This window comes from Phacochoerus africanus, chromosome 3, assembly GCF_016906955.1.
Source record: "Phacochoerus africanus isolate WHEZ1 chromosome 3, ROS_Pafr_v1, whole genome shotgun sequence".
Classification (NCBI taxonomy): Eukaryota; Metazoa; Chordata; class Mammalia; order Artiodactyla; family Suidae; genus Phacochoerus; species Phacochoerus africanus.
The window spans coordinates 128,714,724-128,729,140 of NC_062546.1; the positions used below are offsets into that span (position 1 = coordinate 128,714,724).

Consider the following 14,417-nt stretch of genomic DNA (forward strand, 5'->3'; position numbering starts at 1 on the left):
TTATATGTAATATACATGCATTGTATATATGCATCTACATATATATATATATATTTCTAAAATAAGCTTCTTTATTGGCTGCTGTGTAAACACAAGACTGCCTTTGTCCTTCTGATATGCTTAATCACATCTCACTTCCAGTTTTAGCTTCTTAAGCCCAGATTTAAACTTCTGAAAAAGCTGGATGAGACCATCCTGTCATACAAACCATCTGAACAGGCTGAGGTCACTGAATGAAGCTGAACACAGATCTCTAAATGTTGCTAGGTTTTAAGAGCAGTAAATCAGAGTTTGAGATGGGTGAACAAAAAAAAATGGGTCTTTTTTTTCTGCACAGCAAGCATATACTTGCCTTGCCTAACCCAAAGCACAGCCCTCAAATGAGACTATGGTTTCTTACTTCTACATATTTGGATTTGTAAGAGGGAGAAAGAAGGGGGGAAAGAGAACCAAGAAAAAAGTTTAAAATCTTAAGTGCTTCTCCTCCCTACCAGTCACCTACACCCATACGCATACATTTCTTCTTCTTACCTTCAGTAAGAATTAAGCCAAATCATCTCTTAGAAAAGTTTGTATTTACACATATGGAAACATATGTTCATTTCTAAATGGTGAAGTACATTTAAATCAGTACCAAAATTATCTAGCAACTAAATTCTAGGATGTATTTAAAGATCATCAATGGCTTCCTGTTTGCACAATCCAATGAACTTGATGCACACTTTATTCTATATGATATTTCTGTAGAATTTCATTCGTTTGACTAATTTCTTCATGAATATATTTATTCCCCTTTATGCTCTTCCACCTTTTCTGTGTCTTTTATCCCCTTTTTATTCTCTACTTCCTTTCCTTTACTTTGAGCATTTCACAAGGTTTGACCCAGAGACCTGTACTTATGTATTTCTCCTCTCTTTGATAATTCATTTATTCTAAAGGCTTCCATTTTCTGACTGAGCTGTGGACAGCAGTCAATCTAGGTTCAGGGTATGGTTCCTAGGAGTCATGGAGAGGTCAAGCATTAAGCACAAGGTCAGGCCAAGCAGACAGTCTGGAACCAAAAAGAGTACGAAAGTCAGCAGTCAAAGGCCAATTGGGAGATCAAGGCTGAATGAAATGAAAAGAAAGGGATCATGCCTCAGCCAGATGTCAAGCTAGTACAGTGGGCTTTAAACTGGGACAGGTAGCACAGGCCAGAAACACGCAGTTTCATATACCAAACACCTTAAAGAAGGAAATCCTACCTTCTGTACCCTTCATGCCAGGCAGAAGCCAGTGACCAGCTTTCCCAGAGATCCAACCTCCAGAATATGGATATCCTCACTGTTGTCTTTAAGTCACCTGAAAAAAATGAAAAGATCCCAATAATTTTCTCCTTTATATAAATATCTCCCAAATCCCTATTCTTATCTGACCTTTCTACAGTCTCATATTTTCAAAAGCCAGCTCTCCCTGGAAGCTCTGTTTTTACTTCAATTTTTTTTTTTGTCTTTTTGTTTTAGGGCCTGCACTCGTGGCATATGGAGGTTCCCAGGCTAGGGTATGAATCGGAACTGTAGTCTCTGTCTTGTGCCATAGCCACAGCAATGCCAGATCGGAGCCATGCTGTCACAGCTCGCGGCAACACTGGATCCTTAACCCACTGAGTGAGGCCAGAGGTCGAACCTGGGTCCTCATGGATGGTAGTCAGATTTGTTTCTGCTGAGCTACACTGGGAACTCCTGTTGTTACTTCAGTTTGACAGAAGCCAACTATCTCCTCACTTGAGTTCTCTATTTCTGTTCATTCATTTGTTTATTTAACAACATGTATCAAGTGACTACACTGTAATAGACAGTGTTCTGGGAAATAGCAGAGAAAAAGGTGACAAAAATTTCATCCCTTGTGGAGCTTGCATTCTAGGGGTGGAGGGAAACAGACAATAAATAAATGGGGAAATCATATAAAACGTTCCATTAGACTATGATGAATAGGGAGTTCCCATTGTGGCTCAGCAGTAATGAATCCAACTAATATCCATGAGGATGCAGATTTGATCTATGGCCTTGCTCAATGGGTTAAGAATCCAGCACTCCCATGAGCTGTGGTGCAGGCCAGCAGCTATAGCTCTGATTCCACTCTTAGCCCAGGAACTTCCAAATTCTGCTGCAGCTGCAGGTATAACCCTAAAAAGCAAAAAAAAAAAAAAAAGAATAAGAATAAGATGCATAAACAAGGCAGTGTGGATATAGCATCAAGAGAGAAAAATAGGTCCCATCAGGGCTCAGTGGTTAACAAATGTGACTAGGAACCATGAGGTTGCGGGTTCAATCCCTGGCCTCGCTTAGTGAGTTAAGGATCTGGCGTTGCTGTGAGCTGTGGTGTAGGTTGCAGACTGGGCTCGGATCCCGCGTTGCTTTGGCTGCGGCCATAGGCCAGCAGCTGTAGCTCCGATTTAACCCATAGCCCCGGAACCGCCATATGCCGCATGTGCAGCCCTAGAAAAAAGATTAAAAAAAAAAAAAAAAGATAGAAAAGTAGATCAGTAGAACAGAATAGGAAAACCAGAGATAGACCCACACATATATAGGCAACTGATTTTTGCCAAAGAGGAGAAAGCAATTTAGTGGAATAACAGTATTCTCAATAAATAGAGCTGGAAAAATTGAACTTTCACCAATATTCATAGTTCATGCCATTTATATAAGTTAGCTGAAAAAGCGCCATGGACCTAAATGTAAGCCTTCAAACTATAAGATTTCTGAAAGAAAATATAAGAAAGAAATTTTGTGATTTTTACTTAGGCTAAGATTCTTAACTACAACACCAAAAATAGAATCCTTAAAAAAGAAATTGATAATTTGGATTCCATCGGAATTTAATACTTTGTTTTTCAAAAGATACTATGAAAATAATGAAAATACAAAACACAAATCAGGAGAAAATATTTGTAAATGATATATCTGATAAAAAAAAATACTTACGTCTAAAATATGTTTTTTAAAAGTTCTCAAAACTCAACAATAAGAGAATAATCCAATAAGAAAATGGGCAAAAGGGATTTTCTCTTAGCGGGTTAAAGATCTGGTGTTGTCCCTACTGTGGCTCAGGTTGCTATTGTGGTATAGGTTCAGTCCCTGGCCTGGGAACTTCCACAGCCTGCAGGTGCAGTCAGAAAGAAAAATAAAAAAGAAAAGAAAAGAAAACAGGCAAAAGATTTAAAGGTACTTCACCAAAGATGTAGGGGTGGAATTTATTGTGGCACAGTGAATTAAGGATCTAATGTTGTCACTGCAGTGGCTCAGATCACCACTGTGGCGCAGGTTCAACCCCTGACCTCGGAATTTTCACATGCCTTGGGCACAGCCAAAAAAAAGATATAGGGCATGTAAAAATATGCAAATTGGCTCCATCCATGTTGCTGCAAATGGCATTAGTTTGGTCTCTTTTATGGCTGAGTAGTATTCTATTGTATATATATATATATATATATATATATATATATATATATATATATACCACATCTTAATCCAATCAATCATCTGTCGATGGACATTTAGATTTTTCCATGTCTTGGCTATTGTGAATAGAGCTGCAATGAACATGCAGGTTCATGTGTCTTTTTCAAGGAAAGTTTTGTCCAGATATACACCCAAGAGTGGGATTGCTGGGTCATATGGTAGTTCTATGCTTAGTTTTCTAAGGTACCTCCACACTGTTTTCCATAGTGGTTGGTACATTCCTACCAACAGTGCAGGAAGTTTCCCTTTTCTCCACACCTCTTCAGCACTTGTTATTTGTGGACTTATTAATGATGGTCATTCTGACTGGTGTGAGGTGGTACCTCACTGTAGTTTTGGTTTACATTTCTCTAATAATCAGTGATGTTGCTGTACAGTAGAAAATTGACAGAACGCTGTCAATAAGCTATAATGGAAAACATAAAAATCATTAAAATAAATAAAATTTTTTAAAAATGCAAATTAAAAGCATATTGATATGCCACCACAGACGTACCAGAATGACTAAATGACCAGCCATACTAAGTATTAAAATGTGAAGAAACTGGAACACTCATATGCTACTGGCGGGTACATAAAGTGATACAAACACTTTGGAAAACAGTTTGGCAGTTACATAAAAAGTGAAACATCCACCTACCATATGATTTGGTCATTCCACCCCTGGGTGTTTACCCACATCACCTTCAAAAAAGTGAAAGCCTGTTTCCATGAAAAGACTTGTACATGAATGTTCACAGCAGCCTTATCTGTTGGTACCAAAAATTGGAAATAACGCAAATGTTTATCAACAGATGAATAGAAAAATAAACAATGGTGTATTGATATGGTGGAATAGTACTCAGCAACAAAAAGGAATGGACAATTGATACACAGAAAACATGGATAAATCTCAAAACAATTATGCTGCATAAAGGAATTAAGACAGTAGAAAATGCATGCTGTATTATTTCATATTTAAAATTCTGGAAAATTCAAACAACTTATAGTAACAAAATGCCTATCAGTGGTTGCCTGAGACATGGGGGTAGGTGAAGAGCAGGAGGTATGGACTACAAGGGAGCAGGATTTTTTCATGTATGTACACATATGTCAAAACTAATCAAGGAGTTCCCGTCGTGGCGCAGTGGTTAACGAATCCGACTAGGAACCATGAGGTTGCGGGTTCGGTCCCTGCCCTTGCTCAGTGGGTTAACGATCCGGCGTTGCCATGAGCTGTGGTGTAGGTTGCAGACGCGGCTCGGATCCTGCATTGCTGTGGCTCTGGCGTAGGCCGGTGGCTACAGCTCCGATTCAACCCCTAGCCTGGGAACCTCCATATGCCGCGGGAATGGCCCAAGAAATAGCAACAACAGCCATTTGGAGTTTATTTTTGTGCATGGTGTGAGGGTGTGTTCTAGTTTCATTGCTTTGCATGCAGCTGTCCAGGTTTCCCAGCAATGCTTGCTGAATAGACTTTCTTTTTCCCATTTGATGTTCTTGCCTCCCTTGTCAAAGATGAATTGACCATAGGTGTCAGGGTTTATTTCCGGGTTCTCTATTCTGTTCCATTGGTCTGTCTGTCTGTTTTGATACCAGTACCACACTGTTTTGATGACTGTGGCTTTGTACTATTTCTTGAAGTCTGGGAGAGTTATGCCTCCTGCTTGGTTTTTGTTTCTCAGGATTGCTTTGGCGATTCTGGGTCTTTTGTTGTTCCATATAAATGTTTGGATTGTTTGTTCTAGTTCTGTGAGGTCAGTCCCCCAAAGCAATAGAAATTAGAGCAAAAATAAACCCATGGGACCTCATCAAACTGAAAAGCTTTTGCACAGCAAAGGAAACCAAAAAGAAAATAAAAAGACAACTTACAGAATGGGAGAAAATAGTTTCAAATGATGCAACCGACAAGGGCTTAATCTCTAGAATATATAAACAACTTATACAACCCAACAGCAAAAAAACCAATCAATCAATGGAAAAATGGGCAAAAGACCTGAATAGACTGTTCTCCAAAGAAGATATACAGATGGCCAACAAACACATGAAAAAATGCTCAACATCGCTGATTATAAGAGAAATGCAAATCAAAACTACCACGAGATATCACCTCACACCAGTCAGAATGGCCATCATTCATAAATCCACAAATAACAAGTGCTAGAGGGGCTGTGGAGAAAAGGGAACCCTCCTGCACTGTTGGTGGGAATGTAAACTGGTACAGCCACTATGGAGAACAGTTTGGACATACCTTCGAAATCTATACATAGAACTTCCATATGACCCCGCAATCCCACTCTTGGGCATCTATCCAGACAAAACTCTACTTAAAAGAGACACGTGCACCCGCATGTTCATTGCAGCACTATTCACAATAGCCAGGACATGGAAACAACCCAAATGTCCATCGACAGAGGATTGGGTTCAGAAGAGGTGGTATATATACACAATGGAATACTACTCGGTCATAAAAAAGAACGACATAATGCCATTTGCAGCAACATGGATGGAACTAGAGAACCTCATACTGAGTGAAATGAGCCAGAAAGACAAAGACAAATACCATATGATATCACTTATAACTGGAATCTAATATCCAGCACAAATGAACATCTCCTTAGAAAAGAAAATCATGGACTTGGAGAAGAGACTTGTGGCTGCCTGATGGGAAGGGGAGGGAGTGGGAGAGATCGGGAGCTTGGGCTTATCAGACACAACTTAGAATAGATTTACAAGGAGATCCTGCTGAATAGCATTGAGAACTTTGTCTAGATACTCATGTTGCAACAGAAGAAAGGGTGGGGAAAAAAATGTAATTGTAATGTATACATGTAAGGATAACCTGACCCCCTTGCTGTACAGTGGGAAAATAAAAAAAAATTAAAAAAATAAAAAATAAATAGCAACAACAACAACAATAACAACAACAAAAAGACAAAAAAAAACTAATCAAACTCAACCCTTCAAATATATAGTTTATTGCATAATGATTATACCTCAATAAAAATATATATGATAATAGAACTGGAGAACAGTTTAAATAGATATTAAATATGTGAATTGACAGAACAATGACATGATATTACTGATTTTTTATCAACTTGTCTGAAAAGAAACTATAGGGAGACAAGTAGAAGGAAACATAAATTATGAGGATAAGGCAATAATCTAGGTATAGTATAACTGTCTCTTGTATCAGGAATATAGAGGTATGGTGGAGAGAAGCCAATGAATTCCAGATATATTTTAGATAGAGTCAACAAATTTAGCTCATGGATTAGTTATATAATGTGAGAGGACTCAAGAATGACTTCAAGATTTTTGGCTTTAACAACATAAAGTACTGAATTGATAATATCCTGAAGAAAGTGAGTGCAAATTGAGGGTAACACTCTGCTCTAGGACACACCTACAACAGTTTAAAAAGAAGAAAACTAACAAAAGAGGCTGAGAAGGAGAAGCAAGTATGAAAGGAGGAAAACCAGCAGAGTATGGTTTCCTGGAAGAAAAGTAAAAAAAGGGGTTTTAAGAAAGAAATTCTGTTGACCCTTGAACAACACGTTTGAACTGCATGGATCCATTTAAATGCAGATTTTTTCAATAAATACATTGGAAAATTTTTTGAAGATCTGCAGCTATTTGAAAAACTCTCAGTTGAACCACATAGCCTAGAAATATTGAAAAAATAAGAAAAATTTTGGCATGTTTCGAATGAATGAAATGTATGTGGACACTAGTCTAACTTTACATAGTTATAATATGAATAATATTTAAGATAAAATTAATAATGTATTAGTTTATTTATTGTTTTATAACTTTTCTTTCAAATAATTACATTATTATATAGTACACTGCTTTCTAAAAATTACAAAAACTAAGTATCAGCCTATTGTCACAGGCTTTTTTTTAGGTAACAAATTTTCCAATACTGTACTGTAAAAATGACTCCAATACTGTATGCCATAAAATTTTAGAATGATTCATTTATTAGTATATAGGCCAGGCTACCAGGAAGCAACAGTGGTGATAATGCTAGGCTACCATAAAGCAATCATATTGAGGCTTATTCATTATCAAAATATATACTGTTATAAATAAATATGAATTTCTTTTTCACATTATCTTTTTGCTTTTGATTTCTATGTTAGAAATATGTATACCATCTACAGTGTTTTTTATCACATAAGACATCATCAGTGTGGTATTGACAGAGACGACATCTTGTAAACATGATGTAATTTTATGATTTTTATAAGTACAGTTCTATAACTGTATTTTCTCTTATTATGATTTTCTTAATAATATTTTCTTTTCTCTAGCTTACCTTATTTTGAGAATACAATATATAATACTTATGCAAAATACGTGTTAATCAACTGTGATCTGTTAAGACTTGCGATCAACAGTAGGCTAATAGTGGTTAAGTTTTGGGGGAGTCAAAAATTACATATTGATTTTCTACTGTGTAGGGGTTGGTGCCCCAAACCACTGCATTGTTCAAGGGTCAACTGCAACAAAAAAGGACTGATGAGTGATAAGAAGATGGAGAAAGATGAGGACTGAGAATTGACCAACCTATGAGAGCAACTCATACAGTTTTACTAGATTGCAACTGCATAGAGCCACTAAGTTAATTCTATGATTAATTTTCAACCTGTATTTAGTACTGAAATGTCAGGCATTGTGCTATGTCCTGGATGGTACAAAAAATACATAGCAGGAAAGGTACCTGAAATTGGAAATTGGAGCTTTCAATAGGTGGGGAAAGAAAAGGGTAAAGAGCAAAGGAAAAAAAAAATACAGAGCAAACCTAGACTCAAAGTGCTCAAAAATGGTTAAAATAAGAAGAAAGAAATAAAGACTCAAAGGCAGGTGTGAATCCAAGAGGTAAATGTGCACACAAAATGGCAGATTCAGGGAAAGCACATTTCTTAGAACTGGGGAACAAGGCAGGGATGCACTAGGAAAAAAAGGAGAATTACACTCATCACTCATAGAGCATTTATTAAGGACATAATATGCTGAGAACTACGACACAAATAGAGAGCTAGGTTCTGTTATGACGTATCAACATTCTACCTGTCCTATATTTTCTTCTTTTGTTCTTTAATTCACTTTAAAAAATAGGTATTTTTAAATTAAAACCAGTAACACTTGCCGAGGTACAAAATACAAATTCAAATAACGAATCCCAGAAAATAAGGTCCTCGATGAGAAGAGTAGAATTATTTATGATCACCTGCTAAGTAGTGACTATTAATATCAGTGTCCCTTATTTTGGTACAAAATGAGATTCTATGTCAATAAGATCATTTACTCTTTTAAGTTCACTCTTAATCAACTAAGAAATCCCAAACCCTGTGGGCATATGAGAGAAAAGTTTAAAATTTTTCCTTCCTTCTCTGAAAAATAAAATGCTGAGAATTAATACCTAACCAAATAGTATGGACTTACTCAGTAAGAAGCTATCTAAGGTGATCTCCAGAATTTGTTCTTCTGAAAATGTTAAATACCTTGGAACTATCCAAAAAGTGATGGGAAAGGGTTTCTCATCCATTCACAGCTGTCATTTCATTTGGGAAAAATATTACAATTAACTTTTATCGTCTTTCAAAATATTTCCAGTGATACTCCAGATGGTTATATACTCAGGATGTTAAGACAACCAAAATGTCCTTAACACTTGTTGGGTGGCTGAGTGGAAAATAAGGTTTAGGGCCACCATGCCCTAGATGTGTGATGTCTTCACACATAATAAAATAGCTATCATTTATTTACTGATAACCAAGTATCAGACACAATTCTCATTCAATATATTATTATTAATTGTGAGAATTATTCTCACAATAACCATATAAGGCAGCTATTACTATTTTTTTTTTTTTTGGTCTTTTTAGGGCCACACCCACAGCACATGGAGGTTCCCAGGCTAGGGATCCAATCAGAGCTGTAGCCTCTGGCCTATACCACAGCCACAGCAATGCCATATCCAAGCCACATCTGTGACCTATACCACAGCTCACAGCAATGCCAGATCCTTAACCCACTAGCCACAACGAGAACTGCTACTATCTTTTTTATAGTTAAGGCAAATTTGTTTCAGTAGGGTGAAGTAAATGCCCAGGATCATACAGCTAGTAAGTTGTAGAGAAGTGACTTGAACAAAGATCTGCGTCCAGACTGTCTCTCTCTCTTTTCTTTTTTTTTTTAAAGTATAATTGATTTACAGTGTTGTATCAATTTCTGCTGTATGGCATAGTGACCCAGTCATACATATATATACATTCTTTTTCACATACTATCTTCTATCATGTTCTACCCCCAGAGATTGGATATAGCTGCCTGTGCTGCACAGTAGGACCTCATTGTTTATCCAATCTAAATATAATTGTTTGCATCTACCACTCCAGACTCCCTATCCATCTTACTTCCTCCCACCTCCAGATATGGAGAAAAGACCATCTCTTAAGCCCCAGTACTTCTCTCTAACTAGAAGCTGCAGCTCTTGCATTGTTCCCAGGGTATCTGATTCAGACTAAAGTGCTTAAAAGCCCCAGATCCCGGTTGTGTAGCAAGCCCTTCTGTTCAAGCACTTGGGGACCCTAGCCCTTAGGAACATTCCTGGGGGTTCTCACCTCTACAGGTTCACCCCGCCCAGAAATCTCAAGTGTGGCCTCGGAGAAGGGAAGTGTTGTGAAAAGGGAGTGTTGGAAGGAGGTCGCCATGAGAACTACTGCTCTGTAGCAGAGCAAAGAAAACGAAACTATCACCACATCAGCCACCTGCTATGCCTGATTCCACCACACCCGACTCCCTATTTCCTTCCCTTCCTCACCCTTCCCTCTCCTCCCAAAGGCTTTCCAAGCCAAATTCGTGTGTCTGTCCAGCCATATCCACCTCTTCTCTAGATATTACACTAATTTAAAGAATCTCATGTCCTCCAGGGCTTTAAGTAATAAGTCCTGGATGATATGTCCTGGATGATAAACCTATCAGACTCAGGCAACAATGCACCAAGAGAAGCTGTCTATCAACATGAAAGTATTCCACATGTTTATGGGTTGAAGAAATATAGCCTTTAATACAATTTTCAAACTAATAATTCTTAGTGCTAAATCTAAAGATTTATCTATGGATTGTAGAAGGTAAATAAAAAGAAAATATAAACAAAAAAAAATGGGGAAACTAGGAGTTCCCATTATTGCTCAGTGGTAACCCAACTAGTATCAATGAGGTTGCAGGTTCAATCCCTGGCCCTGCTCTGTGGGTTAAGGATCCAGCATTGCCTTGAGGTGCAGTGTGGGTTGGGGACACGGCTTGGATGTGGCATTGCTGTGGCTGTGGTGTAGGCCAGCAGCTGCAGCTCCAATTCAACCCCTAGCCTGGGAACAGCCCTAAAAAGAAAAAAAAAAAATGGGGAAACTATTCAGGAAAGTGTTCTGGAGTTGGGATGGTTTGGTAGTGGGTAGGTCTGACACACTGGCATGCATGCTTTAAGACATTTTATGTAACAATATCGATAGCCATATTCTAAGATTTCTGTCCCCAAAATTCAGGAATAGTCTCTTATGTTTTAGTTTTAAGAAGAAGAAGCCTATAATGTTTCCAGATTTGATTTGTTTAGTTTGTGATTCAGCTTACTCTCACCCTGTGATATTAAGATGTCTTAGCTTATACGCTAGGAGTCAATATGGGTTTAGTTTGAGCAAAAACTCCAATCCACAGCCTGCTCTGCTTAACACAATTCTGTTCTCATGATTCTAAAAAAAACTTGCTTTAGGAAATCTTATTCTTTAAGTTTAGAGTGTACACTCTAACACAAATCTAACATGAAACACAAATTTTAGAGTTAATAATCATGGATTAAAATGTTACACAACAAACATTTATTAAGAGTCTGAATGCATGTGGCCAATGTTTAGTTAGTTGAGCTTTTCTGTAACAGTTTCAGTGAGATATAATTCACATACCATACAATTCACCCATTTAAGGTATATGATTTAAAGGTTTTCAGTATCAATCATACAGATGTGCAACTATAACCACAATCAGTTGCAAAACATTTTCATCCTCTCAAAAAGAAATCCTGTTTTTAGCTATCACCTCCCAAACTTCCCATCCACACCTGCCTAAGCCCAAAACAACCACTAATGTATTTTCTGTCTTTATATATTTGCCTATTCTGGACATGTCGTGTAAAATGAATCATATACTATATGGTCTTTTTTTTTTTTTTTCTTTTAGTGCCACACCCACAGCATGTGGAAGGTCCCAGGCTATGGGTCAAATAGGAGCTGGAGCTGCAGGTTTACCCCACAACCACGGCAAGGCAGGATCCGAGCTGCATCTGCGACCTACAACACAGCTCACCACAATGCTGGATCTTTAATGCACTGAACAAGGCCAGGGATGGAAGCTGCATCCTCTTAGATCCTAGTCGGGATCATTAACTGCTGAGCCATGAAGGGACTCCTACTATATGGTCTTTGATGTGGTTTCTTTCACTTAGCATAATGTTTTCATCCATACTGTAACATGTATTGGTACTTCCTTACTTTTTATGACAAATAATATTCCATTGTATGCAAACACCACATTGTATTTCCTATTCACTGGATGATGGATACTTGGGTTGTTTTTGCCCTTAAGATATTATAAGTAATTCTGCCATAAACATTTATGTACGAATTTTTGCATGGACATGTGTTTTCATTTCTCTCTGGTATACACATAATAGTAGAATTATTGGATCAAATGTTATCTCTAAATTTAACTTTTCAGAAACTGCTAGACTATTTCCCAGAGTGACTGCACCATTTTATGCCCCCGGCAGTGTATGAGGGTGGGTTCTTTTTTCTCCACATCCTTGTCAACACTTGTTATTAGCTGACATTTTGATTACAATAATTCTAGTTTGTGTGAAGTGCTATCTCATCGGGATTTTGCTTTGTATTTCCCTGATGATTAATGATATGAAGTACTTTTCCATGTGTATATTTCCATTTTCATATCTTCTTTGAAGAAATGTCTATCCAGATCCTCTTTTGAGTATGAGCTGTAAGAGTTCTTGATACATTCTAGATAAAAGCATCTTATGAGATATATGATTTTCAAACATTTTTCCCCACCACATTGATTGTCTTCTCACTTTCATGATAATGTTCTTTGATGCATGAATATTTAAAATTTTGAGTGATTATAATTATTTTTTTGTTTTTGCTTATATATTAGTTTTCTGTTATTTGGTACATATATGTATACATAAATAATTGCTTCATCTTCCAGACATACTGATCATTTAATCATTACAAAATTTTCTTTATTTCTAGTAACATTTTTTATTTTAAAGTCTATTTTGTCTGATACTAGAATAGCCACTCCAACTTTCTTATGGTTCAGTTAGATTTTGCTGCTAAGAAAGAATTTATTTTGAATAGTGATTACATCAGTTTTGACTTTAAAAATTAGTCATTACTCATTGCCTACCCTAAACAATAAAGGCCTAGGTCTTTAATACCCATTTTGAATTTGTTTAAAAAAGTTGCTAGTCCTTTGGCCCCCTGGCCAACAAATTTAGAATCTTCAGGAATAGGATTTAGATGCCTCAATATTAACAGACTCTCTGAATGATGTTCATTTCTATGGCATTTGGCAGCAATTGTGCTAAAGATTTAATTACAAAAATGTTTTTATTCTGGATTTTTTTGTTTATTGACTTACACCTTATGATTTTCTGTTTGAGATCATTTAATCAACTCCTCATTCTGGATTATACATTCCCTTCAAGAGCAAGCCTACACTCAGCAATTAAAGAGTATATGTGATTCTTAACCCATAAAATTATACAAGAAAAGTTAAACAAGAGATAAACAACATTCTAAGCAAAGGCCTTAGAACTGTGACACGGGCTAGCTTAACTGGAGATCTGTAATCAGTTAGATCATAAGATGAGCTTGGCAGGGACAAAATATGTTATTGTAGAGATATTCAGGGGCCAGGTCATCAAGTGCAAGCAGAAGAGTTTAGATAATATCCTATAAGTAATGTCTTTTAAAAAGATTATTTCACTGGCATATGTCTTAAATTCTGCAGTATTCCACAGAATATAAGACAAGGGCTTAACTACAGAGGGAACAGAGAGAGGATGGACAATAAAGATGTTAAAGGTATAAAATCAACCAATTTGGATGAAGATAAAAGAAAAGGGAGCTTACAACCATAATTGCATAGTTTCCTTAAATGGCTTGGGTGCCGTGGATTTATTAACTAAATTTTACCAATGAAAGCATTATGGCACCAAAGGTAAGTTACAGTTATACAAGATAGATAAATTCTAGAGATCTTTTGCACAACATAGAGCCTACAGTGAGCAGCATAGTGTTGAGCACTTTAAAAATTGTTTAAGGAGTTCCCGTCGTGGCGCAGTGGTTAACGAATCCGACTAGGAACCATGAGGTTGCGGGTTCAGTCCCTGCCCTTGCTCAGTGGGTTAACGATCTGGCGTTGCCGTGAGCTGTGGTGTAGGTTGCAGACACGGCTAGGATCCTGCGTTGCTGTGGCTCTGGCGTGGGCCGGTGGCTACAGCTCCGATTCGACCCCTAGCCTGGGAACCTCCATATGCCGCAGGAGCGGCCCAAGAAATAGCAAAAAGACAAAAAAAAAAACTTGTTTAAGAGGGTAAATCTCACTATTAATGCTCTTGACATTAAAAAAAAGGCAAGGAGACCCAAGAAATCTTTTGGAGGTGATGGATGTGTTTATTATCTTGTGTATGTATAGGTCAAAACTCAAAATATACACATTAATATACATATACATTAAGTATATGCAAGTTTTTGCATCTTAAATAATAAAGTTGAACACTAAAATAAGTATTTTTGTAATTTCAAAACAAGTGAAAAACTTTGTAACCGTTGTTGAAAACTAAACAGCATTAAA

General features: G+C 37.1%; 1 long non-coding RNA gene across 1 annotated transcript in view; it reads right to left on the reverse strand.

Moving 5' to 3' along the window:
* Nucleotides 1-1,250: 1,250 nt before the first annotated feature.
* The window catches only part of LOC125122199 (uncharacterized), an 83,182-nt gene continuing 70,015 nt past the window's right edge, over nt 1,251-14,417 (reverse strand). Inside the window, exon 3 of the long non-coding RNA XR_007133726.1 lies at nt 1,251-1,341. This is a non-coding gene — a long non-coding RNA (uncharacterized LOC125122199). The remainder of the gene's footprint in view (nt 1,342-14,417) is intronic.